Raw genomic sequence first — 26,657 nt, 5'->3', positions numbered from 1 at the left:
AAATAAGAAAAGAGAATATTCCGAGTAAGTCTGGAACGGGTTCGTTAAAGAGGTACTCTCAGACGCCGAACATCGAAGTAAAAAGAAAAGGGCAGGGTGGAGAACTTATGTAGAAAGTTAAGAAATGGGTTTTATTAGGGTAATACGGCGGCAACTTCTATTGCTTGTGCAATCGGGTGTCGTAAAAGCGAATACGCTCTTCCGCAGGAGTTTATTGCTGCTTTTGCAACATTGTTTCTCGTCACAATCAGGCACTAATAAAAACGGAGAGGACAATTTTGTTCGGCTTCCGTGGATACGCTCTTCGCACCAAAGTTGTAAAGATGTCCACCCTGGATCGTATTTTAAAAAATTGCAGTATCTCATTCAAGCATCAGAGTTAACATGAACTCAGCATCATTCTTAAACCCTATTTGCCATTTGAGAACTTAGTCTCAATAACAGAAAGATAGTTACTGGTTGCACTTTCACTGCCTTATTTATTATATGTACCAAATACTTATTTCTGTCATAGAAAAGACAAAAAGTTCTCCTAATCCACATTAATTCCACAAATTAAACTTAAGGATTATCTCTTCAAATCTTCTACTACTCTGTTAAGTTTTAACTCATAAAACTGTAGGAACTTAGAAGTGAAACCTGTTGAAAAAAAATGGCAGAATTAACTAGTCCACGTTTCCGAACAAATACACATCAGTTTCTACGTGTATGTTCATAACTTGACGATTTGTAAGTGGCGAAACCTCTGTCCACAAAGGCCATGAAGGCCCAAAGGTGCCGACCGGCCGCCGTGTCATCCTCAGCCCACAGGCGTCAGTGAGTGCGGATATGGAGGGGCATATGGTCAGCACACCGCCCTCGTGGCCGTATGTCAGTTTACGAGACCGGAGCCGCTACTTCTCAGTCAAGAAGCTCCTCAGTTTGCCTGGCAAGGGCTGAGTGCACCCAGCGTGCCAACGGCGCTCGGCAGACTGGATGATCACCTATCCAAGTGCCAGCCCAGCCCGGCAGCGCTTAATTTCGGTGATCTCACGGGAACCAGTGTCACCAATGCTGTTGGCCAATAAGAATATCTGCCGTCTACATTTCCCAGTTGATGCAAGATGTGGAAAATATCTTTCGTGCATGTGCCTATTTTGAAGGAAAGGTAGCCAGGTTCCTAACTGAAGAAAACCCAAATTGCAATGTCAGTTTTGAAGCCTTCAGCTGCAAACGACTTCCATATTATGGTTCAGAGTGCTTGCTGTGAATCACTAGCGTGAGTCAAAGTCTCTATAGGGCCTGTTTTCATGTACTAGTGAAGTCTTGTCTTTGTCTGGATAATGAGAAAGCATGTTTTCAAACTGCACTTTGAACACAGACCTTTGTCAGCCGATCAGGTTGCATGAGGCAGACTTTTAAGTTCGAATAGGGGCATGTGAAGACGATTGTCCTCTTTCCGTGGTCGCCGCGGGGAGATGTGAATATCGTTCTGACTGCTGATGAATTGTTAGCTTCAGCAAGCTTGCCTTGTAGTTGCTGCAGCTGCAGTGTTCAGAATTATTTGTGAGACCGTTGCTTGCTTATGATGCAGTGCCGTGATTCAGTAATATAAGGTGTGTCCGAAAGAAAAAGAGATTATAGTTACACGTAAACAAATTTTAATAAGGATATTGTAATTTATGTTCATCTGGAACAATACAGCCATAAATAATTGCTACTGACAATGATACTCATATCACAATGCATATGAAGCGAGTCGATGGCTTCAGTGTACAAATTCCTGGGTTGTTGCCGGATCTAGTTTTCCACGGTGTCCAGCATGTTCTTCTCACAGATGCTTGAGCACCCACTGTGCAAAAGCTCTGCAATAAAGAAGCTCCTGGCTAATTATGTAATGCAAAGTTCCTTTGCTTATCGACAGTTCAACAGAAACGTTCCGTGTAGTGAGCCGACGATTCGTCCGTGTAAACTCCTTCACAGCCGAAATTGTGGCGCTGGAGTTGACAACGTGCGCCTGTCCAGGGCGTGTCATATCCTTGATGTTCACACGTCCCACTTCATTACGCTGATACCACCGAAATATTGTATCCCTGCTCTCCGTACACGTCTGTAGTCCTAGGATAAATTTTTGAAGCATGCTCCCTTCGGCGCGAATAACGCGGATAACCGTTCTTTCCGCTGATCGGGGAGAAACCATTATCTAGCGACCTTCGGAAAAAAAACTCTTCCGAAATACGGTACTGCAGCGAACTCGTCAGCTCAGCATCATACAACGCCGCTACAGTGCTCCTTCAAAATTGGGCATACCTTATAAATGATTTTCCAGATGCATCAGAGAGAAATGCTTTCGCAGTTTGTGTATCCATGTGAGCAAAGTTAGTTCTTCGTTTAGATTGTGTTTTTGCATGAATGTTCAATTATCAGTAGTGACTTCTCTCTGTGTCATCTGAGAATACAGGTCGTCTTTAAAATTACTTCCCTCCTCTCTAAATAGTACAGAGGGAATTATGAAGCATATGGAGTTATTTTTCTGCTTTTATGAATGTATGGTGTTGTACTACCACGTGGTAGTACATATATTTAAATGTATTCCTCACGAATTTTCATGTCTACGTTTTTTAACAATAACTGAAAATAGTTAACATTTTTAGAATTATTTTTCTCCATAAGTTATTTTTCCTTTCTACGAACTATCATGATTGTTTGCACATGTGCTCACTTATCCTTTGTTCAAGCTCGTAGCAGGTGCGAGCACAACGTATTTTAAATAGAATAGCTTCAGCAGAATCAATATTCCTGTGAACTTCCTTCGGCAGTCATTCTTTTACGAATTTGCGTACGGTTTTCAGCCAAATAAAGTGACTGCAAGTCCAAGAGAACTTCACTAAACGCTTTGCAACCGCGAATACTTCCAGATTTTGCTTTCAGATGTTCCATTTTCTATCTGATACTAGTGTTATCTCAAACAACTTCTTCAGATCTTCATTCGTTTCCGAAATACAGAGGTTCAAAGTTACCCTACTGTATACGTAAAATATGGAAGTTTCTTACTTGTTTAAACTCGTGTTCGTAAGTGTCAATTTTATATATGAGAAACAAGTAAAATTTATTTTTATTTCGAAATACGTAAATCTCAGTGCATGGCAACAGAACTACAAGAAAATTTAATTTTCAGTCGAAAAAAATTTCTGAAATTAGTACATTTCCGCCTTCTACTGCAATTATTGTTTACTTCTAACTATTGTCCAGTTCAGGCTACTGTGGCAGTGTCAAGCTGTAGTTGACGTGCGTGAGCACAGGCCACCAAGCTGTCCAACCACCAGCCTGTGGCAGGCAAAGATAAAACTCACAAAAAAGTCCTTCGCACAACTGGCATGAAAACAATTTAAAATTATTAGCAGAAACGAGAAAACTTCCCATCGCGAGCCCACGGTAATAAAAAAATAAATTTAAAAATCTAGTAGCACAGGCAATCGTCAAACAGCAAATAAAATTAGCAGCCGATTCGCGCTGTGACGCTGTTCTCATTCGTGTCGACACAAAGAGCGTCACAGACTGCCTTGAATTCCACAGCTATTTCAGCACGAAATAAGTTATAAGCATCATAACAACCAGTAAAATCAGGGCATTGTATGACTAGAATGTTGGAAGTTGTTAGATGATGCTACCTGAGGAAACCAGTGTTGTGCCTCAATCACTGGCGCCAAACCAGGTAACATTTTCAAGAAACGTGTTAATTACTGAAAATTGTGCTTTAAACTGTCACGTAACTGTTTTGAACGCACAGATGCCTGACTTCAGTAAATTGACGAGTGCTATAATAACATGAGATGAATAATCCAATGACCCGTGTGTTGATAGAAGCGGAATAGTTTCGTTGTTTTACACATGTGTTATTTAATCCGCATTCTGTGACAAGCAAAATTAACCTTCGTGCTTAACACTTTCCAATTTGACCTACTTGTGGTTCACGGTAATGCTTGATACCAACTCATACAGAATTTTTTGCAAAGCATTTTTAACAGTTCATTATTATTCCGTCTATGTTATTGTTTTTAATAGTAAATACATGTGTGTACGGATGCTGGAGTAAATATGTTAGAACCGTATTTTCCTCTCCTTTCGTCGAGTGAGGCCTCACATTCGACGGTTCAACCCCGCGTCCGGCCGTTCTGATTTAGGTTTTCCGTGATTTCTCTAAATCGCTTTCGGCAAATGCTGGTATGGCTCCCTTGAAAGGAGACGGCCGACTTCCTTCTCTAACCCGATGGGACCGATGACCTCGCTGTTTGGTCCCCTTCCTGAAATCAACCACCCAACCAGTTCCTTCCCGCCTCTTCCATGCAGTGCAGACATCGTGAATAATAACATGCACCACACTATTTGAGCAATGGGGCGGTGCACGATATGGTGTTTTTAGTCTTCCTACGTGGATTTTGTTTCCTGTGTAATGACGGAGACGACACTTATGTCGTCCATGAAACACCCCATGCAATGCCTGAGGCCTTCTGCTGCGTCCAGTCGCCCCACTGAGATGGGTAGTGACAGAACGTAGCAGAGACGTCCCCAAAAAACGCAACGACGCCACATCTGTTCCCACAGTGTTTGAGAGGAAGTATACTGACAAGCTACTGTGGGGAACTGTCTACAGTTGGAGTCACAAACGATGGCGGTCAAGTTTAGACTCGTTCTGCGCAGCTGTGTCACGCATCCTCCGACAGCCAATGAGAGTGCAGTAGAATTCTGAGCGGGTTGCCTAATGCGAACATTAAACCTGATCGTAGAGATTTATTTATTGATTTTTTTTTCCATTTGTCGCTACTTCTCATGGCTTATGGTGGCGGTAAGCCACAAATTCAACACAAGGAAGTGAGAGACATAATTTTCAGGGTACTCGCTTACATGAAGTGCAAAGCACGTTTATGTGCGTACTGTAAATGTCGCTTAGAATCGACAACAATGCAATAAACGTTCGTTTGTCGACCTTCACGAACCGCCAGCGTTCGTTGATCGGACTACAGTAATCTTTATGACGATCGTGAGCAATCAAACAGGTACCGAGCAAACTGCGTGTATCCACTACTAACTAAAGCCTACCCTACCCTTGCATAATGTGTTGCAAATGGCAACCAAGCCCGACAATTACAATTAAACTCCCTGGCGAAATTATTAGACGCACTGCATATTTTAATGTTATTTGAAATAATTACGTGTTGAGTACTGTATTTAATGCGATTAATCGTAAAATTTATGATAGTTATTCAGACATTTATTATACTGTTGAATTTTGTGTCTGTTATAGCTAAGTGACATTGGATTGTTGACTTATTGTAAGTATCACTGTCCACAGTCAACGTACAGGAAGGAACCTGTTTGTGGCGTTCTCACGTGTAATTGGTGTAATACTTTGTTCGCTTCGATTATCGATTTCGTAATACCGACATCACAACCGATTCTTTAACAGCCAGATATTACTATTTGTGACCTTTAAAATGGGTAAAAGAAGGGACATTTCACCACGTAAAAAAGCTGCGGCCAAAGCCTTCGTTAATGCGAAAATGTATTCGAATTGGGAAATTTCACGAAGGATGGATATGTTAGAAGCTAGCGTGAGGCGCATGAAGAAGAAATTGATCAGGTGAAGAACTGAGCCATGCAAGGAAGAATAAATGTGGATTCATATGGCTCTAAGCACTATGGGACTTAACATCTCAGATCATCAGTCCCCTAGACTTAGAACTACTTAAATCTAACTAACCTAAGGACATCACACACATCAATGCCCGAGGCAGGATTCGAACCTGCGACCGTAGCATCAGCGCGGTCCCGCAGATTTTCAACGATGAAACAGATAAAATCTCAACTGGAAGAGGCTTACGTGAATGCATGTGAACGCACTGTTCGCAGAAAGTTGAAAGATATTGATTTCAGGGCCTGTCGACCCCTCTAGAAAACCAGAGTTAACAGCCACAATGAAAGCAAAGCGTGTGAATGGGGTAAACAGTGGTGTGATAAGGATGTGGACTTCTGGAGATCCGTAATTTAGCTTTAAAATTATTATTCACAATATGATATAACCTATGTACATTTATTCATAGTATATCAACTATGTTTCTTGATTTTTACATGTATTCTTCAGCGATGAAAATACATTTGAAATTTTAACTAACAAACCTCGATATGTGCGCCGTCAAACAGGAGAAAAATTTCATCTGTAAAACACGCAACTAAGGTGGTGATTTGGTCTGTCATCTGTGGCAAAGGTACAGGACGTCTTTACGTGGTTGAAGGCATAATGAGGCAAGACCAGTACAAGAAAGTCCTGCAAAAACGGTTAATACCACAGCTCAGAGAACGGTTTCTGAATGGGGAACTATTCATTTTTATGCAGAATGGAGCTGCATGTCACATAGCCTGATGAGTTAAGTCCTTTCTGAAGGAACATGATATCCTTCTGTTACACTGGTCAGGTAATAGTCCTGACATGAATCCCATAGAAAATGAAGAGGGAGATGGAAAAAGATGTCATCACAACAAAAACACAGCTCTTAGAGAAGATCATTCATGTGTAGTACCATCACCCACAAATGCAGGACATCGACAGCATGTCACGTCGTATTAAGGTTCTCATAGCAGCAAAAGGTGGTTCAACAAGATATTAAAACTAATATTTTCACTTTCACAATGTTTTAATTTTTGTTGTAATTATTGAAATAAAATATTTTCAATAACTACTACGTTTTATTTTTGTTATATCACCTTAGATATGAAGCAGACTACACATAATCATTTTATCACAATTTATTATTCTTATTATTATTATAACGATTGTTCCCCTTTAGGAGAGTGATTGAACTTGAATTCTTAATTTCATCTCCGGGTGTTTTTCTTCTTTTCTGCCCAAAAACTCTTCATCCCCTCAGAACGCTCCTTCTTCCGTTCGTCTGTCCATTTTTTACCAGGCTGGCGAGATGTTCTTTCCTCAAACTTCACAATTTATGCATTAAAAAGCAAATTTCGTTAGACATAAATCAAAATTTGCTTAAAAACTGTAGTGCGCCTAATAAATTGGCCAGGGATTATACTACCCACCATTCACACTTGCTGCATAGATGCTTTTGATAAGGTGTTTGCCAACGTGCTTTTTTCCCTCTGCCCTAAATCGCTATTCTTTAACAGATTTCTGTAACTTATCTCCTAGATTAGTGAGTACTCGCACCAAGACATAAGGATAACATCACAGTTCCATATCCTGTGACTCCTCAGTAAAAATACTATCCCTTTTCAAGAGGTGATGGTCGTGGTGGAAGAGAGGATGAGGAGGGGCTCCATTGTCTTAAAAATAATAAAATCTCCAATCTGTCTTCTATAGCTGCTGCTGGATGTACGCAAGATTCCTGGCAATCGTGAACGCCGATAATTAGATATACTTCAGGAGTCCGAAAAACTAAATTCCTTCCATTTTCAGATCGAGCGATGTAGACCAGTGGTTAAATCACTGGACGCACTGAGCCGTGCGCTCTCTAGTTTTCTGTTGTGCACATCGACTGTCTAAAGCTGCGGCCCTGCTCTGAATATCTTCGGCCGTTGCCTACGAACGAGACAACACCGTCCCACAAGGTGGTGGGCCGGTGCACCGTTGCGCTACGGTCTGAGGCTGCGCGCTGACTGCCTTGTGGAGGCAGCTGAACTGACTGACTGGAGGCGGTCGGTACTGTTGCGGAGCCGCGTTGGCCGCTGTGTTTTCGCTGACTGTACCGAAGACCTTGTGAAAATAACTAGACTCGCCGAGGCCGCTGCAGGAGCGGTATATTTTGAACCTTCTACTGGACGCCGTTGTGCTGGTAAGAGTATGGAATGTTCAAAGTGTCTTGTGGGCTGCAAGGACACAGATCGATCATTATATATTTGTTGGTGCATACAAACAGACATTTACTGACACGTAGTCAGCATGGTTTCAGAAAATATCGTTCTTGTGAAACACAACTAGCTATTGATACTAACGAAGTAGTGAGTCAAATTGATCCCAAATTTTTAGATTTCCAGAAGGCTTTAGACACAGTTCCACAGAAGCGTCTCATGACCAAACTGCGTGCCTATGGAATATCGCCTCAGTTGTGCGACTGAATTTGTGATTTCTTGTCGAGTTCGTAGTAATAGACAGAAAGTCCTCGAGTAAAACAGAAGTAAAGTCGTCAGATGCCCAAAACGAATTGCAAAATGATTTAGATCAGATATCTGTTTGGAGCGAAAAGTGGCAGTTGACCCTGAATAAAGAAAAGTGTGAAGTTATTCACATGAGTACTAAAAGAAATTAGCTAAATTTCGATTACGCGATATGTCACACAAATCTGAAGGCTGTAAATTCAACTAAATACTTAGGAATTACATTTACAAATAACCTAAATTGGAACGATCACTTAGATAATATTGTGGATAGAGCAAACCAAAGACTGCGATTCATTGGCAGAACACTTAGAAGGTGCAACAGGTCTACTGAAGAGACTGTTTATACCACGCTTCCATTCTGTAGTGTTGCTGTGCGGTGTGGGATCCGCATCAGGTGGGACTGACGGATGACATCGAAAAAGTATAAAGAAGGGCAGCTCGTTTTGTATTACCGCGAAATAGGGAAGATAGTGTCACAAACATGATACGTGAATTGGAGTAGCAATCATTAAAACAAAGGCGTTTTTCGTTGCGACGGAATCTTCTCATGAAATTTCCATCACCAGTTTTCTCCTCCGATTGCGAAAACATTGCTTGCACCCACCTACATAGGGAAAAATGATCATCACGATAAAATAAGAGAAAACAGGGCTCGCACACAAAAATTTAAGTGCTCCTTTTTCCCGCCTGCCGTTCGAGAGTGGAACGGTAGAGAGCTTGAAGGTGGTTCATTGAACCCTCTGCCAGGTACTTTATTGTGAATAGCAGAGTAATCACGTAGATGTAGATGAACAGCATACGTTAGTCGTAACTGCACGTATTCTAGTGTACGTCAAGGAAAATGATGAATAATTGTGCAACGTTTAATTTCATGAATAAATGCCGGATGGAAACAACATTATCTTTCACACCTGCGTGCACATTTTTAGATGTTTTATATTATGGACGGTTATAGGCCTTAACATTTTCAGAAAGGATACGTCTCTGACTTTACGTTCCTGTCATCTGTTTGGCAGTACTGGTAGCTATGAGTTTCAAAAATAAATACGTTGCAGTTCAAAAATTTGAAGCACTAAGCAACGACATGTGTTCATGTTAACGTAATAAACTGCGTTCGCTTATAAACAAACAGTGTTGCCAAATTTCTTGTAGTACGTACAAATCATATCGGTAAAAGTGACTGGTTGCCGATTGTTCATAAATTAATTGCTATCTTGTAGTTATGTACTGTAACGGGTTCAATAGGGGCTCATTTCCATTCGCTAACGTACTTCAGCAGATGTAATTTCGATGGATTGCTCACGCGCTGCTTGCGATATGGAATATCTATGCTACAATAGAATCGCAGGCCAGAGCAGTGTTGGTAGTAAGTCGAGTTTAGTAGCTCGCAGAGAGCAGTCGTGTTTTGTAGTTCCCACAGAGTACTTGAGTTCCGGAGATCGGACAGGGCAGTCCACCAGCGGTTGTCTTGTGTTGGACCAGTAGTGCAGAACGATGGCAGTGCCTAAGCGATGTGGTACAAAAAGACAAAAAAAATGTGTGTGAAATCTTATGGGACTCAAGCGCTAAGGTCATCAGTTCCTAAGCTTACACACTACTTAACCGAAATTATCCTAAGGGCAAACACACACCCATGCCCGAGGGAGGACTCGAACCTCCGCCGGGACCAGCCGCACAGTCCACGACTGCAGCGCCTTACACCGCTCGGCTAATCCCGCGTGGTGGTATCAATAAGAAAAAAATTAGGGAATAAAAAAAAAGTTATTTGTTGCCGCGCTCATTTGTTAATTGCCACAACTGATTGAACCACAATCGTAATGTTAAAGTCCCATGTGATTCTTTGCAGAAATGTTTCAATAATAACTTTTGTTCTGAAGAAAACTTTTGCCAGTCATTTATCTGATTAAAGATTTTACGAATTTTTCCTGTACGTACTTATGATGATTAAGCAAAAGAAAATCAGTTGTTTTCCTAAAAATGAAAATCTACTGGCCAGCATTGCACTGGACTGTGCCAAAAATTTCTTACAGGAGCAGACATATAGATAGCGTCATCCGGCGACATCATTGTGAGGTAAGGATTTTTCAGTTTATTCATGACGATTTCACAGGGCCATGACGCAGCGCTGCCGAAGTCAAAACTTATTAACCTCGATATGCCGTCAGTCTTTAATGGAAGGTCACATTAAAACTTAAAATTTTATTATTGGAAAGGAATTTTTCTCTTGGGAACTTAAAAGAGATTTTTTCTGTTGGGAGGTTACTCTAAATGTGAATACTATGATTATTTTTGTGTTTCGATGTTACAATACTTAAATGGGACATTAAATTTATGACATCACGGAATGCATGGTATCTTACAAGCAATGGATCGTAAGGTAGTCACCACAATGGCCGTCTTCCAAATTGCCCGTTGTTCACAGTTGACCATTTACGCAATTGTGGAACCTTGAGCGGTACACAGCTGAGTAAGGAGGAAGTGGCGGCATGGCCTCGTGTTCGTTGCTGTCAGTCAGTGATCCGTATTCGACCAGCCTAGCGCCTTACATTTTTGAGGCAATTATTTTATTTTCGAAAAGCAGTGCAAGTTTTGACGACAAGCGTCTACTTGTTCCACGAAGTTTCTTGCTTTCCGGCTTCTAGGTTACATGAGCCATCTGCTGTCTGCCAGTAGTCTTTACCCACTCGACTGTATCTGTGCCGTACTTATTGAAACCACTCATTGAGTCGTTGTGTAGCTGTGCAATGAATTTAAATGACACGTTAAGCGCACCGAGCCATCGGCTATTACGATTTATGTAACGTCCGAAGCTTTTTAATGCTTACTTGTGATGTGTCCACGGGTAGCAATAAAGTGCAAGCTGCTTGCGATCGTTATACCACATGGTTATGTCTGTTGCCGGGATGTAGCAGGTGCCCTACATCTTCGTTTATTATTCTGTTGTTCAACGCCCGTCAGTTGTACCTTAATGGGCGGTTGCATTCCCTGTTTCAGGGGCGCCGACAAGTTGCTACTTGAGCTATTTGCGGTAGAGCGTGTTTATATATTAATGTCTGTTAGAAGTACCTTAGTGGGCGGCTGTCATTTCCTATAACAAGGGCGCCGCCAAGCTGGAACTTCAGCTATTTATCCGTAGAACATGTTGACGTTGTAATGTCAGTTAGTAGTACCTAATGCGTTCTATTAGGCACGTCGCTTGTTGGCACTCCCACATTTGCGTGTGGGACGTGGATTTCCCCTTCTCGTTTTGTGTTCATATTTTTCTATTCCGTTTTGTGCAGAGCAGCTGTTACGACCTGAGTCGAGTATGGCGATTGTTGGTGCTTATGTTTAATTTGGTTCCACCATTTTTATAGACTCTTTTATCTTAACAATACACAAGTTTACCTGAGTGGCACGTGTATTATGCTGCAGGCAATACAAATCATTATCGTGAGTGAACTGCATACGTATATTATATCCTGTCTGTGCTCAGTTATTTCAGTTCATGTTTACGAGCCATTTTGATATGCTTGAAGCCACTGGCTCATTAGGCATATTTGTTCATTGATTTATGTAATTGGTTAGAACGCTATGTCTTATTTTCATTTGGTGAGTGTTGTTTTACTTTATCCGCTTCGATTTAGTTGCTACTTGTACTGTTAATTCGCCATGTTTGTCTGTTCTGTAATTCTTTTGTGTGTGTGTGTGTAACCTTTTACGCCTTCCCAAGTGACATACGTCAAGCTTGCTCGTCGTTAGAGCTGCAGCCTTAAATTTTTATTTGTTCACTGCCCAGAAGCTCTTTTGGGCAAGTACCACGAAATTCTTTTATTAAATTATTACATGTTTCGTCTTCACCATGTCTAATTCTGCTGTCACAATTTTACGAATTTTATTATTCATTGGGTTTCTTTGTACTTCCACAGCATTGCATTTTAGGGCTAAAATTGTGTGTTCAGATTGGGATCTATTGATGTAAAGATTTAGAATTTGGATTTTATCATAGCGAATGGTGATTGAAGTGTAAATTACGCAAGCGATTATCTGAGGAACTGTTGGTACCAAGTACATCCAACTAACCCACATTAAACGCTATGCGTGTAAATCTTGTCTTGCACCTTACTTCATACCTTGTAGCTCACAGTTCAAGTCGAAACCGCTAATCAGAATAACTGAATCACTTTCGTCATTTGACAAAAATAGTTCTTCAATGTTGGATGCTTCATCTCACTTGTTTAAGTAATGCATATTAAAAGGTTTTTCGAACTGTATTCTTATTCTCTGGAGAGCAAACTAAGTAGAAATTCGAGGATAAACGTATACTAACAAACTTTCATCTCTTTACTTGACATTAAAACTAAAACTGTTCATATTGTATTGCCTGGTCACCTTACATTCCCCCAACCCGATCCCTGCCATTACATACGCATTCAGTAAGAATGCCTACATATGCTTAAGTTTCTGTTGTTTTCCCAAACCACTTAAGGTGAATGTGAGGATAGTTCTTTGAAAAAGACATGGCCGATGTCCATAGCCGTCTTTGCCCAACACGAGTTTATGCTCTGCCTCTAATGAACCGTCGTCAACCGGGCGTCAATCCCTAATCTCTCTTTATCCAATGTTCGACGACTTGGATAGTGCAATTATTTGCCAGAGCTAAGTTCTTGGACATATTCAAACTACATAAATTCTGATGTAGGTCACAAAAACTCTATCATCCGCCCTTCATGATAGTCCCACCCACTGTCAATTTTGTAGTTTCCCTCCAGTAAAAGTAAGCGCAAGGCAGCCCTTCCTGACAGGTCACAGCTTTGTACAGGAGCAATATTCGAGTTGGAGCCCTAGCTTTTCAGATGGTTCAGATGGCTCTGAGCACTCCATAGCACTGAGGTCATCAGTCCCCTAGAATGTAGAACTACTTAAACCTAACTAACCTAAGGACATCACACACATCCATGCCCGAGGCAGGGTTCGAACCTGCGACAGTAACGGTTGCGCGGTTCCAGACTGAAGCGGCCGGCCTTTGCTTTTCGAGGCGATGTTCTTGCTGTCACTCCTGGGATTAACGATGCAGCAGAGAAACGATCTGAGCCTTCTCATAGGCCTGAGTTCAAATGGCGGTTGGGTTGGGCACAAACCGTTAATCTTTCGAGAACATCCCTAACATAACACATTCCATCAGAAAGAAAACCTGGTTCTGCCTATATCCCCTTCACTGTGGCTCAGCTGTTCCCTGCCTGTCCATCACCCCCCCCCCCCCTCCCCACCGGGGGTGCCACACCGACAGGCTACTCACGAGAGTTTCTGTCGAATTGGAAAGCAGGAGATGGATAACAGCACACTGAAGCAATGAGACGAATTTCGATTTGTATTTCGAGATCACAGAAATAGCCAAAGGGCCAGGTTTGAATTCCCATCGGGCAAACAGCTACAATCTACCTTCAGATTCTGACGTATCGGTCTATTTTGCTGTAATTTTGTTGCATCAGTCCTCTTCCTCTAAATGACGTACTTACGGATGGGGGTATTTCCCACAAAAAAATAGTTCTTGAAAAAAGGTCTTGCTAATTCACACCAGTAACTGTAATATTAAAGACGAGTTTTGTTGTAGACATACGAAATAAGGAATAGTAATTACCTAAATCTACAGTTCTTATGATTTGAATTTAAAGTCAGTCGTGTCACAGTCAGTCATGTCGTAAAAGTAAGCAGGAGTGCCAATTTTTTGAAAATATCAAATGGAAAGATTACATACGTAATTTGGTGAGCACTATTTAATTAGTAGAATAAGTGAGTATTGTATGTCGTCTGCGAAACCACTGCATGAAAGCACTTTAACAGCGTATTGGGGAATATTACTTGACCTTGGGGTATGTAAATAAGACTGTAGTAATAAGCCAGCCGAGCACCTGTATCACATGCAAGTACGAGGTTTGTCCGGAAAATACGTATAAAAGTTGAAAAATTTCTATGTTACTGGTTGCAGTCACCGCCAGGTGGGACTACTGGTGTAATCAATCCCATCAGCACTCAGTTCGAGTCAGAGCACTCTACGTGAAGGTGGGAGTGTGAGGCAGCTTGTTGACAGTTACCCTTTTTCACCTGCCGTCGGCTTGGAGCTCTCTCTGCTTGAGGAACAGCGCGTCAACATCAAGTTTCTTGCAAAACTAGGCAAGAATGGCCCTGTGATTTTTGAGTGAAACAGGTTTACGGAGACAATTCTCTGAAGGAACCAACCGTGAACAAGTGGTTAAAAAGGTTTCGGAATGGCCGAGAAGAAGTGAACGATGACCCACGCCCAGGACGCCCGTCAACATCGAGTTCCGATGCAAATGTTGAACGAATTCGGACTGGTGTTCTTACAGACCGTAGATTGACAATCAAAATGATTGCTGACGAGCTGTCAGCCGGCCAGAGTGACCGAGCTGTTCTGGGCGCTTCAGTCTGGAACCGCGCGACCGCCACGGTCGCAGGTTCGAATCCTGCCTCGGGCATGGATGTGTGTGATGTCCTTAGGTTAGTTAGGTTTAAGTAGTTCTAAGTTCTAGGGGACTGATGACCTCAGATGTTAAGGCCCATAGTGCTCAGAGCCATTTGAACCATTTTGAACGAGCTGTCAATCCCCAAAACAATCGTTCACGAAATCCTGACACAAAAATTTGAAATGAAGAAATTGTGTGCGAAAATCGTACCGAACCTCTTGACGCCAGAACAGAAAACAAAGAGGGTTGAGTGCTGTGAGCATTGGTTGGAAGCAGAGGAACGAGGGGACTTTCTCAACCGAGTCATCACTGGAGACGAGTCCTGATTTTACGAATTCGACGTGGAGCTCAAATCTCAAAGCAAGGAATGGAAACTAGCAAGAGAACCGAGAACAAAAAAGTCGCGAAAATCAAGGTCCAATGTGAAGACAAAGTTGATTGTTTTCTTTGATTCTAGGGGCATTGTTCACAAGGAATTTGTCCCTCCCGGCCAGAGAGTGAACGGAAATTTTTACTTTGAAGTTCTGACACGTCTCAGAGCTGGTGTGGTCCGAGTTCGACCGGAGTTGGCAAAAGGGGGCAGGTGGATCCTTCATCACGACAATGCGCCCGCTCACACGTCGCTCGTTGTGCGCGAGTTTTTGGCCCGAAGCTCAGTCACCGTGACAGACCACCCGCCTTATTCACCCGATTTAGCCCCGTGTGACTTCTTCATGTTCCCGAAATGCAAAATGGTGCTTCGGGGGCGGCACTTGGGAGATGTGGAAGCCATCAAGGCGGAAACGACACGGCAACTGAACAACATCACAACTGAAGACTTCCAGCAGTATTATCAACAGTGGAAACGTCTTTGGCAGAAGTGGATCGCGTCTCAGTGAGAGTACTTTGAAGGAGACCATATTTTAATACCTGAATAATTGTAAAATAAAGTTATTATTAAACTTTTATACGTATTTTCCTGACAAACCTCGTAAAGGTAAAACGAATGCTCTGGTAACATTTTTCATGTAACTTTCTATGTAATGTTTTCTTTCATTTTAAATGTAAATAACTAATTCAAATGGTGAACAGTCGGTACAGTTGGCCCCGCGTTCTTTTCCCTTCAACAGTCGGCAGTACCTCTTCCACCCAGTCCGACCGCTGGTTTCTAAAATGTTATACGGAGCTTCATTTTTGCTTTTTTATGTGTACTACTGCGTGTAAAATCTATTATTAGCTTTTGTCTCATGCCCTGATGATGGGCATGTAAGAGCCCGAAATCGGTTACCGAGCGAGGTGGCGCAGTGCTTAGCACACTGGACTCGCATTTGGAAGGACGACGGTTCAATCCCGCGTCCGGCCATCCTGACTTAGATTTTCCGTGATTTCCCTAAATCGCTCCCATCCTTCCCTAATCTTATGAGGAGACCGATACCCCCGCTGTTTGGTCTCTTCCCCCAAACAACCAACCAACAAACCCGAAATCGGTCGTGTCTTCCTTACAACGAAAGCGGTATTTTCAAGCTCTGGTAAAACGAATGGTTAGAGCTTGTGCTGCTCTGGACAGCTGATACCCCACTCATATTGTGAGAATTAACACAGATAATGAGTGGGACTGTTTCCAGGGAGGAATCTAGCAAAGTTTTTTATACCACTAGGAACTTCTTTTATAGATACCCTCAAAACACGTGAGGTAACAGGTGGGACTGAGCCTTACAAGAAATTATTTTGCTCACTATCCACCCGAACGTGGAACGCGAAGGACCCTTACCACAAACTGTAGGCCCTCTACTCTTCCGAATAAAGTAACCTTGCTATCAGCCACTAATACTACATTTATTAGCAGAAAACTGACATAGTTGCATGAGGAAGCACTAAATTACTTTTTTCCTTTCAGGTAAAATTTTGTTCTTAAAATTGCGAAATGCTGTGCACAGCACTCATTTGTGCCAATACCACTTCTTATCTCACGGTAACGCAAACACATTAAGAACCAGTCTGCTGAAGAAAGTCTGCCTTGCTTCTCCGTGTCTGTCCGGCTGGAGAAATTACAGTACACTGAAGATTAGATCTAGCACTTTCCCAAGTGCCATTCAGTGTTTCTGGCTCCAAGAAATCCCTTATCTTGCTTGTCTGGTTTCACAATTAGTGAGTTCCTCTTCCCCAAAACAATATTTTCTAGGTATCTATTTGCATGTTGTAGCTCACCACTAGCTTATCACTTTCGTCATGCGAAATCTTCCGCTGCCGCTAGGCGACATGTACAATCGCTCGCAACGGGTAGTTTAACGTATCACGAGAAGGGTACGTGACGTGGGTCAACGTTCACGGTAGATGTCTCGCGCTTTGTAACGGACGTTTTGTCTCTTTGTCGATAGATAATAATAATTACACCCCCGCGGCACGAAATGAATGACGTGTTCGATACGAAGATTTCAGGAAAGGCTGTTACCGGCGTTAAAGTTTTCCACACGCTAGTATGTCGACTTTCACCAACATTGAGTAATATGTACTTGGTTGATATGTCTGTAAACCTGGAGACAGAAGGGTCGTCCAGGGACTTGAAAAATGAAAAATATTTTAGTAAACATAATGCCTGTGCTTAAGAGTTATCCATTGTTCGGTGTAGTGAGGATAAACTACGATATGGAGTTTTTATTACAAATAACTTAGTAACTGCATATGATTTAAAAATACATTAGCATTTATGTCTGAACAGATTTTAGCTCAGGATACTTTATCCAAAAATTGACCCAACTAGAGCCAATACAAGAAACCCTCAAACTATTACTAATACTACCACATAACAAGAGCTATAGTCAATAAATAATTCAGACAGACTGAACCACACTACTCAGTACTGGCTACAGGACATAATCAATCAGTCCAATAATATAAACCAAACCAAAAAATAAAAATGAGAACAGGAACACCATTGAACACAACTAAATAATGAGCCCTTAGAGTTTAATTCACACTGTTTCTTTTCCTGATGAAACTTGTTACAGATAACACACTAAGCTTTGCAGCAGCCTCGCCGTTACAGTCATACAGTAACTCGCACAACGTAAGCTGAAAAACAGCCTTCTGCACGACCGGAATGTGCTGCTGAACATAAAAAACATACCTCTAGTACACTGCCAAGTCTGAGCAGCTAGTATCTGCTAGGGCATTGTCAGGACGACCTTCCATACTGTCTGTTTGCTTGGAACAGGATCTGATGCCCATAACGAGCCACTATAAGCTTAAAACCACACTTTGCCAAGCTGCCTCCGTAGCTGGTCGCATGATCTGGCAGCTCTGTCTCGTCCATCTGATTGCCTTCTCAGATGCTAGTCTGCTGTTGTACTTGCTTGTTGGCTCTCTGCACAATCCGCTACTCATGATGATGAAGACCGACCCAGCCTCCGTGCACACGGGATCGCATTCACCAGCTGCCAGCAGCCCAGATGCCGATGTTCACCGGCCAACACAAGACCAGACAGCACACCAACCGTGGCCTTGCATTTCACGCGAAGTCCTGTCCCGCTACTGACCACGGCACCCAGTGATGGTTCCAAGTTGTTGCCAAGTTCTTATTGCACATCGCTCTCTTCTCTGCTGTTTCACACCGCCGCTCTTAGCCTCGTTGCGGCACTGCGCTCGGCTATGTTGCAGATTTACGCACCCACATACATTGAAGCTAAATTTGACTGTACTCAATCTCACCCACACTGAAACAACTGGTCCATCTCTCCCAAATAGAACTGGCACATCTCTCCAGATTGTCTGGAAGAGGTGGACCAACCCGACTTCTATCTGCGGGTACTGAATTCGTTGGCCATTTTAGGTTAGTTTCATGAATACACCTTTGTCAAGCTCGCAGTAAAAATAATGTATCAGCACTGTACAAACTAAACCTTAATATTAAGATTATGCAACTACTTACCAGAAGAGACAATGTGCTTTTTCCACAGAACTAATACGAGAATGACAGCAACGCTTGTGCACCATGTTTTTCTTTTTCTTTTTTTCTGCCCTGTAGCGACGCATTCGCGAAATACGCCACTGGTCCGTGTCACACGGTGGTCCAGCTTCCCGGACTATTATTCTAACGTGCCCTCACGTTAGAGAAAGTAGTTAAAAGGATAAACCCTACAGATAAGACATTGAAAAATATGAATGATTTAAAAGTTTTATGGACGTATTTTGTAGCACCAAGAAGGCCCGTTCCAGCGGCAATGAGTTTATCTTTTATGCTTAAGATTACAGGCTTTTCGTGATCTGAAAAGATAAAAAAAAAACCGTAATAATTATTACCATCTAAAACAATACAGCCCAACAACATCTCAGGCCGATGTGTTTTGGTTGTCTGCTGTCATTGTTCAGTGACTCTTCAATGTAAAAGTTAATTAAATTTTTACACTGAAAAAATGTAGACATTAATGTAATCGGACTTCAGTATTGATAAAGGTAGGTTCTTTCCCTATTACGTGAATGACTAACAGAAGTGCACAAATGAATCTCAAATCGTCTGAAAATTGAACAATCTGGCACCAACCTTTCGAAGACCGACTCTGAAAACTATAAATAATAATATATGTAATCCGAAATTTTGATCAGATGAGGTATTTCATCTAGTACTACGAAATTAAGTTACACAGTTAATGTTAATTTATTGGTAGGCCGGCAGTCCACAACACTTGATATTATTTTCACAATGACATTGGGAGGTGTATAGTTATTTATAAGCAGAAAAGAATATTAGTCAGGAAGAAGAAGTACTCAGGCTACGAGTGGCCTACCGGGACCAGCCGACTGCCGTGTCATCATCAGTGGAGGATGCGTATAGGAGGGGTGTGGGGTCAGCACACCGCTCTCCCGGTCGTTATGATGGTATTCTTGACCGAAGCCGCTACTAATCGGTCGAGTAGCTCCTCAATTGGCATCACGAGGCTGAGTGCACCCCGAAAAATGGCAACAGCGCACGGCGGCCTGGATGGTCACCCATCCAAGTGCCGGCCACACCCGACAGTGCTTAACTTCGGTGATCTCACGAGAACCGGTGGATCCACTGCGGCAAGGCCGTTGCCATTATTTGTCAGGGCTAAGGGCTTATTTCAAAAATATGAACGTAAGTTTTCAGAATAACAGATACAGAAGGATAAAGAGGCTAATATTAGTTTTGCCACTAACTGCTATTGCAGTAGTTATTTCATCTTCTGCCAAGATCCCTCTTTTGGGTCACCTCCCCTAACTCAACCAGCCAACCAATATCCCCTATAAATAGTGAACTATCAACCTTTCTTATACTGTCAATATTTGTTAAAAGCCGGCCGCTGTGACCGAGCAGTTCTAGGGTTATTTGGGCGTAAGTAGTTCTAAGTCCAGTGGACTGATGACCTCAGATGTTAAGCCCCATAGTGCTTAGAGCCATTTGTTAAAAATATGCCAAGTGACTCAAAACATTACTCTTTCACATACTGAATGAACCCTGATTTATTGTGTGCTCAAAGCTGTGGGTAAAGCTAAATGACATGTGGCTGCTGCTATGATCATTAACCCTACTTTAAATTGAGAAAAATTGTCCTCTTTTACATCTAAAATTCTCGTCGTTGTTTGATTCAGTGATTTAAATTATGATTCACTGTGTATTATTATCATCCAAAAGACTCTATCACGTAAACAAATTATCCAAACTCTAAAGTCTCCAGAATATGAACTAGAAGTGCATTATACAGCCAATTCGCTGTTAGAAGAATTTTACTTTACATAGTTGTATCTCAATAACGTATTCCGAAATATATGTAACTGGATCCCCTGATGCTGGTTAACTGTAATACTGATATGGTATGAATGCAGAAGTGATTGCTGAATTCAAGTATAACCTTTATTTCACACTATGTTAATTAAAAGACAAACAGATCCACATGTAATTCCTAAACAAACTGGACTCAAACTGTATACGGAGTTCCTTTACTCGAACTGCTCAGTCATAAAATGGCGAACTATCATACAACCCTTGTCTAGCAGCCGTTTGGATCAGTGACTGAACATATTAGATCAAAGATACACATTCGTCTCACAGTGTATCGTCAGAGCTGGGACACGTCGCCTGATTGTTAGTGTGCACAAACTTCCTACATTAACAAATTAACATGGAGCTGCGTCACTTTACGGTGACCTGCAAGACGATGCTTCTGGTGCGCCGCTGAAGCTCTCCGTCTCCACCGGTGGAGTGCCGCCAAACCTTATGAAAAGCCGCCGACTGCAATGTACTCACTCGCACCTCGGGGACTTGCGTCCCTACTTTCAAGTTACATCAAATCAATTTACAACCTAGAGTATTCACACAATTGCAATGAATATGTGTGGAACAAACAGATTAAAATCACTGACAGGTTACCACCTCCGCACAGTCATTCAGATTTGCAATGAACATGGGCGGCCGCTGTGGCCGAGCGGTTCTAGGCGCTTCGGTCCGAAACGACGCTACTGGTACGGTCGCAGGTCCGAATCCTGCCTCGGGCATGGATGTGTGTGTGATGTCCTCAGGTTTGTTAGGCTTAAGTAGTTCTAAGTCTAGTGGACTGATGACCTCATTTGTTAAGTCCGATAGTGCTCAGAGTCATTTTTGTAATGAACACGACGAGTCTAATTCAACACTAGCGTAGACATAACAAAATCAATACTTAAGTCCACTCTGGTGCGAAGGAACCGTGACTTTAAATATTCTAAGCGGGAGCGCTCTTGCCTCCCATTCGTCCAAAATGGCTCTGAGCACTATGGGACTTAACATCTAAGGTCATCAGTCCCCTAGAACTTAGAACTACTTAAACCTAACTAACCTAAAGACATCACACACGCCCATGCCCTAGGCAGGATTCGAACCTGAGACCGTAGCAGTCACGCGGTTCCGGACTGAAGCGCCTAGAACCGCACGGCTACCACGGCCGGCCTCCCATTCCTACAGGTGACCTACAGGTGTAGGGATGTTTAAGCCTCTGGAGTTGTCCCGGTGTTCGCTGATAAGGTTGCACGTGATGTCAGCTACCCTTCGCGCAACTTGCCGCTATCAGTACTTAATCCAGCTGGAAAACTTTGTTGCGACCAATTTAAGAAACTCACGGCTTCACGAGCTCCACCTCCGAGCAGCAGGAGTGTCGCAAAACCAACTCGCCAGACACATGGCCTCCCCCTAACTGCCTGTACCACGATCCGCCAAACACAACACACAACTCGACCAAAGACCGTAGTCCTGGCATATGATCAAGATCGATATCAGCTGTACAATTAGTTGCTGGTGCCAGTGGAGTGGCATGCCCAGCACCAAAATTAAAGCTGTCATGGTTCACCTTTGAGACTGGACGTGGTGAATTGACGTTAGTCAAAAATGCCTCTAAGGCTACAAATATGTCATAACCAGTACGTTACTGAATCTGGACGAGACCGTTTAATACAACGAGAAGCTATATGCTCCATCTGTGATACTGCAGAAAGACTTGGCATGGATGTAGCCACTCTACAAGACTGATGGCGGCGGTGGTTATGACAACGTACGGTCACAAAAAGAACAAGCTCGGGACGGTCACGTGGCACTACCGAGAGAGTATACCATCGTATTCGGCGTCTGGATCTGGCACATCGTTCTTCATCTGCAGCAGAAATTTGAGCAACAATTAGCACCACAATCACACAACGAACCTTTACAAATCGGTTACTTCAAGGATAGCTGCGAGCCAGATGCCCTGTAGCGTGCATTCCACTGATCCCAAACCACCGCCATTTGTGACATCAGAGTGTCAAGCGAGGCTCATTGGAGGGCAGGCTGGACGTATGATGCGTTTCCTGATGCAACCTGTTTCGGCCCCTGTGCAGTGATAGCCGCGTGTTGGTCATAAGGGGGCTAATTGAGAGCCTGTAACCAACTTGTCATCTTGTTAGACACATTGGATCTACATCTGAGCTTATGGTTTGGAGTGCAATTTCGTATCCCAAGCATCCTGATTGCAGTCTGGAAATTTGACCTGTTGTGCTGCCATTCATGAACAGCAGTTCGGGGTAGTTTTACAACAGGATAACGCTCGCCCACATACCGCTGTTGTAATCCAACATGCTGTACAGTGTCGACATGTTGCCTTGGCCTGCTCGATCACTAGATTTATCTTCTACCGAGTACATATGTGACATCATCGGACGACGACTCCAGCGTCATTCGCAACCAGCATCAACCGTCCCTGTATTGATAGACCGAGTGCAACAGGTATGGAACTCCATACCACAAACTGACATTCGGCACCTGTAAAACACAATGCACGAAAGCTTTTATGCTTACATTCAGCATTCTGGCGGTTACACTGGTTATTAATGTGCCAGCATTTCACATTTGCCGCGGCTTTTCTCGCACTTACATTAACCTGCGATCTTGCAATATTAATCCCTTAAATCTGTTACTTAGACAAACGTATTCCCGAAATTTAATTGCTCTACATTATTTTTTGATGCCGTGACTTTTTTCCGTAAGCGTATCTTCGCACATCTTAGGGAATTGCAGGTAGCTTAGGCACTATACAATAGTCCTCTTGATTATTGCAAAGACTGAATAGCAGAGTAACAGCCGGGTCGTCGCAAGATTGTGAAGAAAATCACTAAGGGATGCCCGCAAAGCTCTGTGGGCCAGTTTGCTGGGACAATGCCTTTGAATCACTATTACAGCAGGCAAGGGAAAGAGAACATAATGCTCGAGTTGTTGATTATGCAGATGATTTACTGGCGATTGCAGTGGCCGACTCAAGAGCAGATCTAGAAAGTAAGATAAATAAAACTTTAAAACAGGTAAGTTGGTGGAAAAACAATACATTAATTAATTACAATTAAAATACGATAACTAGCTTCAGTTGCTTTCTACAACCATCTTCAGATCTGCAAAACAAATGGAAGAAAAATAGCCCACGAAAACTTTGCACAATGAAGTAGCATAAAAAACCATATAAAAACAAAATTTTTTGGGGAGCCAGTTCTAATGCTAAAAGTGAACATTGACAAATCAAATTAACCGTGTAGTACTTAAGATGTTAACGTTTATAACATAATAGACCATTCAGAAATTTAAAAAAAGCGGTTAATATGCATTGGAAAGCATCATTACCTGTATTCATACAGTGACATGCATTCGTAAATATCAAGACAAAAACAATACGTAGTTTAAAAGTGTCCCTGTGAGATAGCCAAGTCGTCAGCTGTTGGATGATGGTAATAGGAAGGCAAATGGCTAGTTGCTTGAGCAAAAGTCATCCTACGGCACTACAGCCTACAACCTGGATTGCTTGGTTTGAAGAGTGTACTGCCACTGTCTTGGCATTTACGAATGCATGTCATTGCATGCCTATAGGTAAATTTTGCTTTACAATGCCTATTCACCAATGTTTTCTTTTTGTATGGTATGTTATCTGGTAAGCATTAACACATTTCGTTCTACGCTGTTAAATATAATCATAAATGTTCACTATTACTATTAGAACTGGGTCTCCGTTATGTTTTTGGTCATCTTTTATACAGCATTTTTTTTATCCTGCTAGATTGTACAAAAAATTCTTAGGCCATTTTTCCTCATTTGTTTATAGATCTGAAAATGATTGTATATAGCAAGCGAAACTAGTTATCGTGCTTTAATTGTAATAGAAAAATTGCGATCAAATATTAAAAGTTTTTTACTTTTACACAATTTTTATTTAATAAACTACATGAAGATTTCCGTCTCGTCCCTGACATTGTCAGGTTTCACTAATAATGGTAATGGCGAGGTACAAGGAAACTTCGCGACCAAACTAGATAATACTTTCCTAGCACGCAATACTGCAACACGAAACCTTGGTATTCACACTGACGGACGACTAAACCACGTAACCAAGTATAAGTAGTTTCCGACAAGGCCGAACGACTTTTACACTAACTATCCAGGATAACAGCGACCACTTTAGATTACCACTTGTCACACTTGGTATATAACATTGCAAAGATCCCTGAGTAGGTAGTGTGCTCCGTGGCCCATACACGGGCACACCTACTTGAGATATGTTACTAACAGAACAGCTGTTAGACGAAGGCAAATAAATGTCCTGCTCAGGCTGTCTGGGGCTTTCCGCATCACTTCACTTGAAGCTATGTGTGTGGTTTTCGGAATCTACCCGATAAACTTCAGTCACATATCGAGCCGCAGCGTATTGGCTCAAGATGAGCAGACTTAACCAGATAAATAACATAACGGGGGAAGAAATAAGAGACAACGTCACTTAAAGATAGCTGGAAACAAGAATGGGAGAACAGTGATAATAGCTGGAGAGTTTTGTACCTTATTTCCCAACATCAGGAAACGGTTAGGAATGAGACACATTTACCTAAGCAGAGGCATGGTCCATTTCCTGACTGGATATGGGTCTTACCAATGCATTTACATCGCATGTATCTCAGTGAAACGGAAGAATGGATTTCTGGGAAGAGATGTTACGCGTAACACATCATAATACACGGCACTCTTCTCACACAGGTCACATGACGAAGACACACATACGTAGAACCCGTGCAGCGTGATTCGAAACCAACCAGCTTGGAAATAAATCAACAACACAGCAGACTCTATCTCTAAGGCCCTGTACCTTCAGTACGAGAACGAACTACAAAACAGACCGGACACGAGACCCTAGACACCTCAGAGGAAGCTGGTGAAACTGACACAAGAAACATCTCTACCTATCCTCACATCTTTCTACTTCCTTCGGTTTCAGCAATTTACTAACAATCTTTTCTAACACCCTCCGCTTCCGTTAATTAATATAGGTTTTTCTTTGTGACTCATTATTAATACTTCGATTTTTTATTACTGAATACAGTATTTGCTTGGAATAATGGAAAACGTATGTTACATAAAAAATCGTAAAATGTAGGACCTGTTTCAAAATACTAGAAAAAAGGTCTCTCAATATGTAATAAACAAAATAAAAAATAAAAGCATTCCTCCACCACACGTGACAATATACTGTGCCAGAACATACGAGGTGTAATGGCAAATTCTCAACTGTCACTTCTAAAAACTCGAACTCTGGCCATGAAACATGGTATTTAGTGCTTCTCTACATATTCAATCTTCAGTACGACACATTTTTTCCAACTGTGCTGTCACGAGACGTCATACATCCGCAGCGATTTGTATGCTACTGCTAGGCGATTCGATCGCCGCGGAAGTGATGTATGACTTTGAGTATGACCCTGTCTCTGATAGATGTCACCCTTAGAAGTGTGCTCCGAAAAAACGGTGGTTTTCTTTGCGTACCGCACACAATGTGATGTCGACGGCCTGCAGGAGGCTGATCTCTCGGGCTTGAGGTTACTGTGTTGTCCGGATATCTTATATGGGCGGTATATTTTATAAACTTCCGAATAACTGTGAACTCTCTTGGCTAATCGAAAGATTTTTGAATGTGATGCTTAAGATTACCGGGTAGTATGTCTACCTGAAGTGCGGTTTTAGCTCGTGGTAACACATGGGTGGTGGTCATGTTTTTATGTTGACTAATATGATTGTGGTAATGATGCAGAGAATGTTTGTACAATTACTCCGTGCTATAAAAGCTGATGAAGCGAGGCAGTCGGCTTCTAGTCGTGATCGCGTGCAGACCGGCTCTGTACGCTGGACAACGTACCTGAGTTGTTTACTTTACTATCTGTGTTGTGTAGCGTCTATTACTATTGTACCTCATGGCGCACAGTTACCGACGAGTGACACCTAAAGTAACAGTCTAAGCCGAACATTCAAGATCACGCGCTTACGAAATCGAACAATTCATTCGCAAAGAGCTACTTCTGGACCCACAGAAAGTGATAGGTATTCACTTTTCTATCACTGGCAGTATCGTGTAAATTAAAATGACGGTGGAGGAAGCATGTGTTGACGTAGTTCGACAACACTCACACCGACTCAAGTTTAAGCATTCTGGTGGGCATATTGGGGATGTGACGGTAGACAACACTGGTATCGGTCTTCGAACAGTTCAAGTATTTGAGCTCCCTTTCGAAGTGCCACAAAAC

Source organism: Schistocerca gregaria, chromosome 5 (genome assembly GCF_023897955.1).
Source record: "Schistocerca gregaria isolate iqSchGreg1 chromosome 5, iqSchGreg1.2, whole genome shotgun sequence".
NCBI lineage: Eukaryota > Metazoa > Arthropoda > Insecta > Orthoptera > Acrididae > Schistocerca > Schistocerca gregaria.
The sequence above is the reverse complement of the archived record's forward strand: the minus strand, read 5'-3'. Positions refer to the sequence as shown.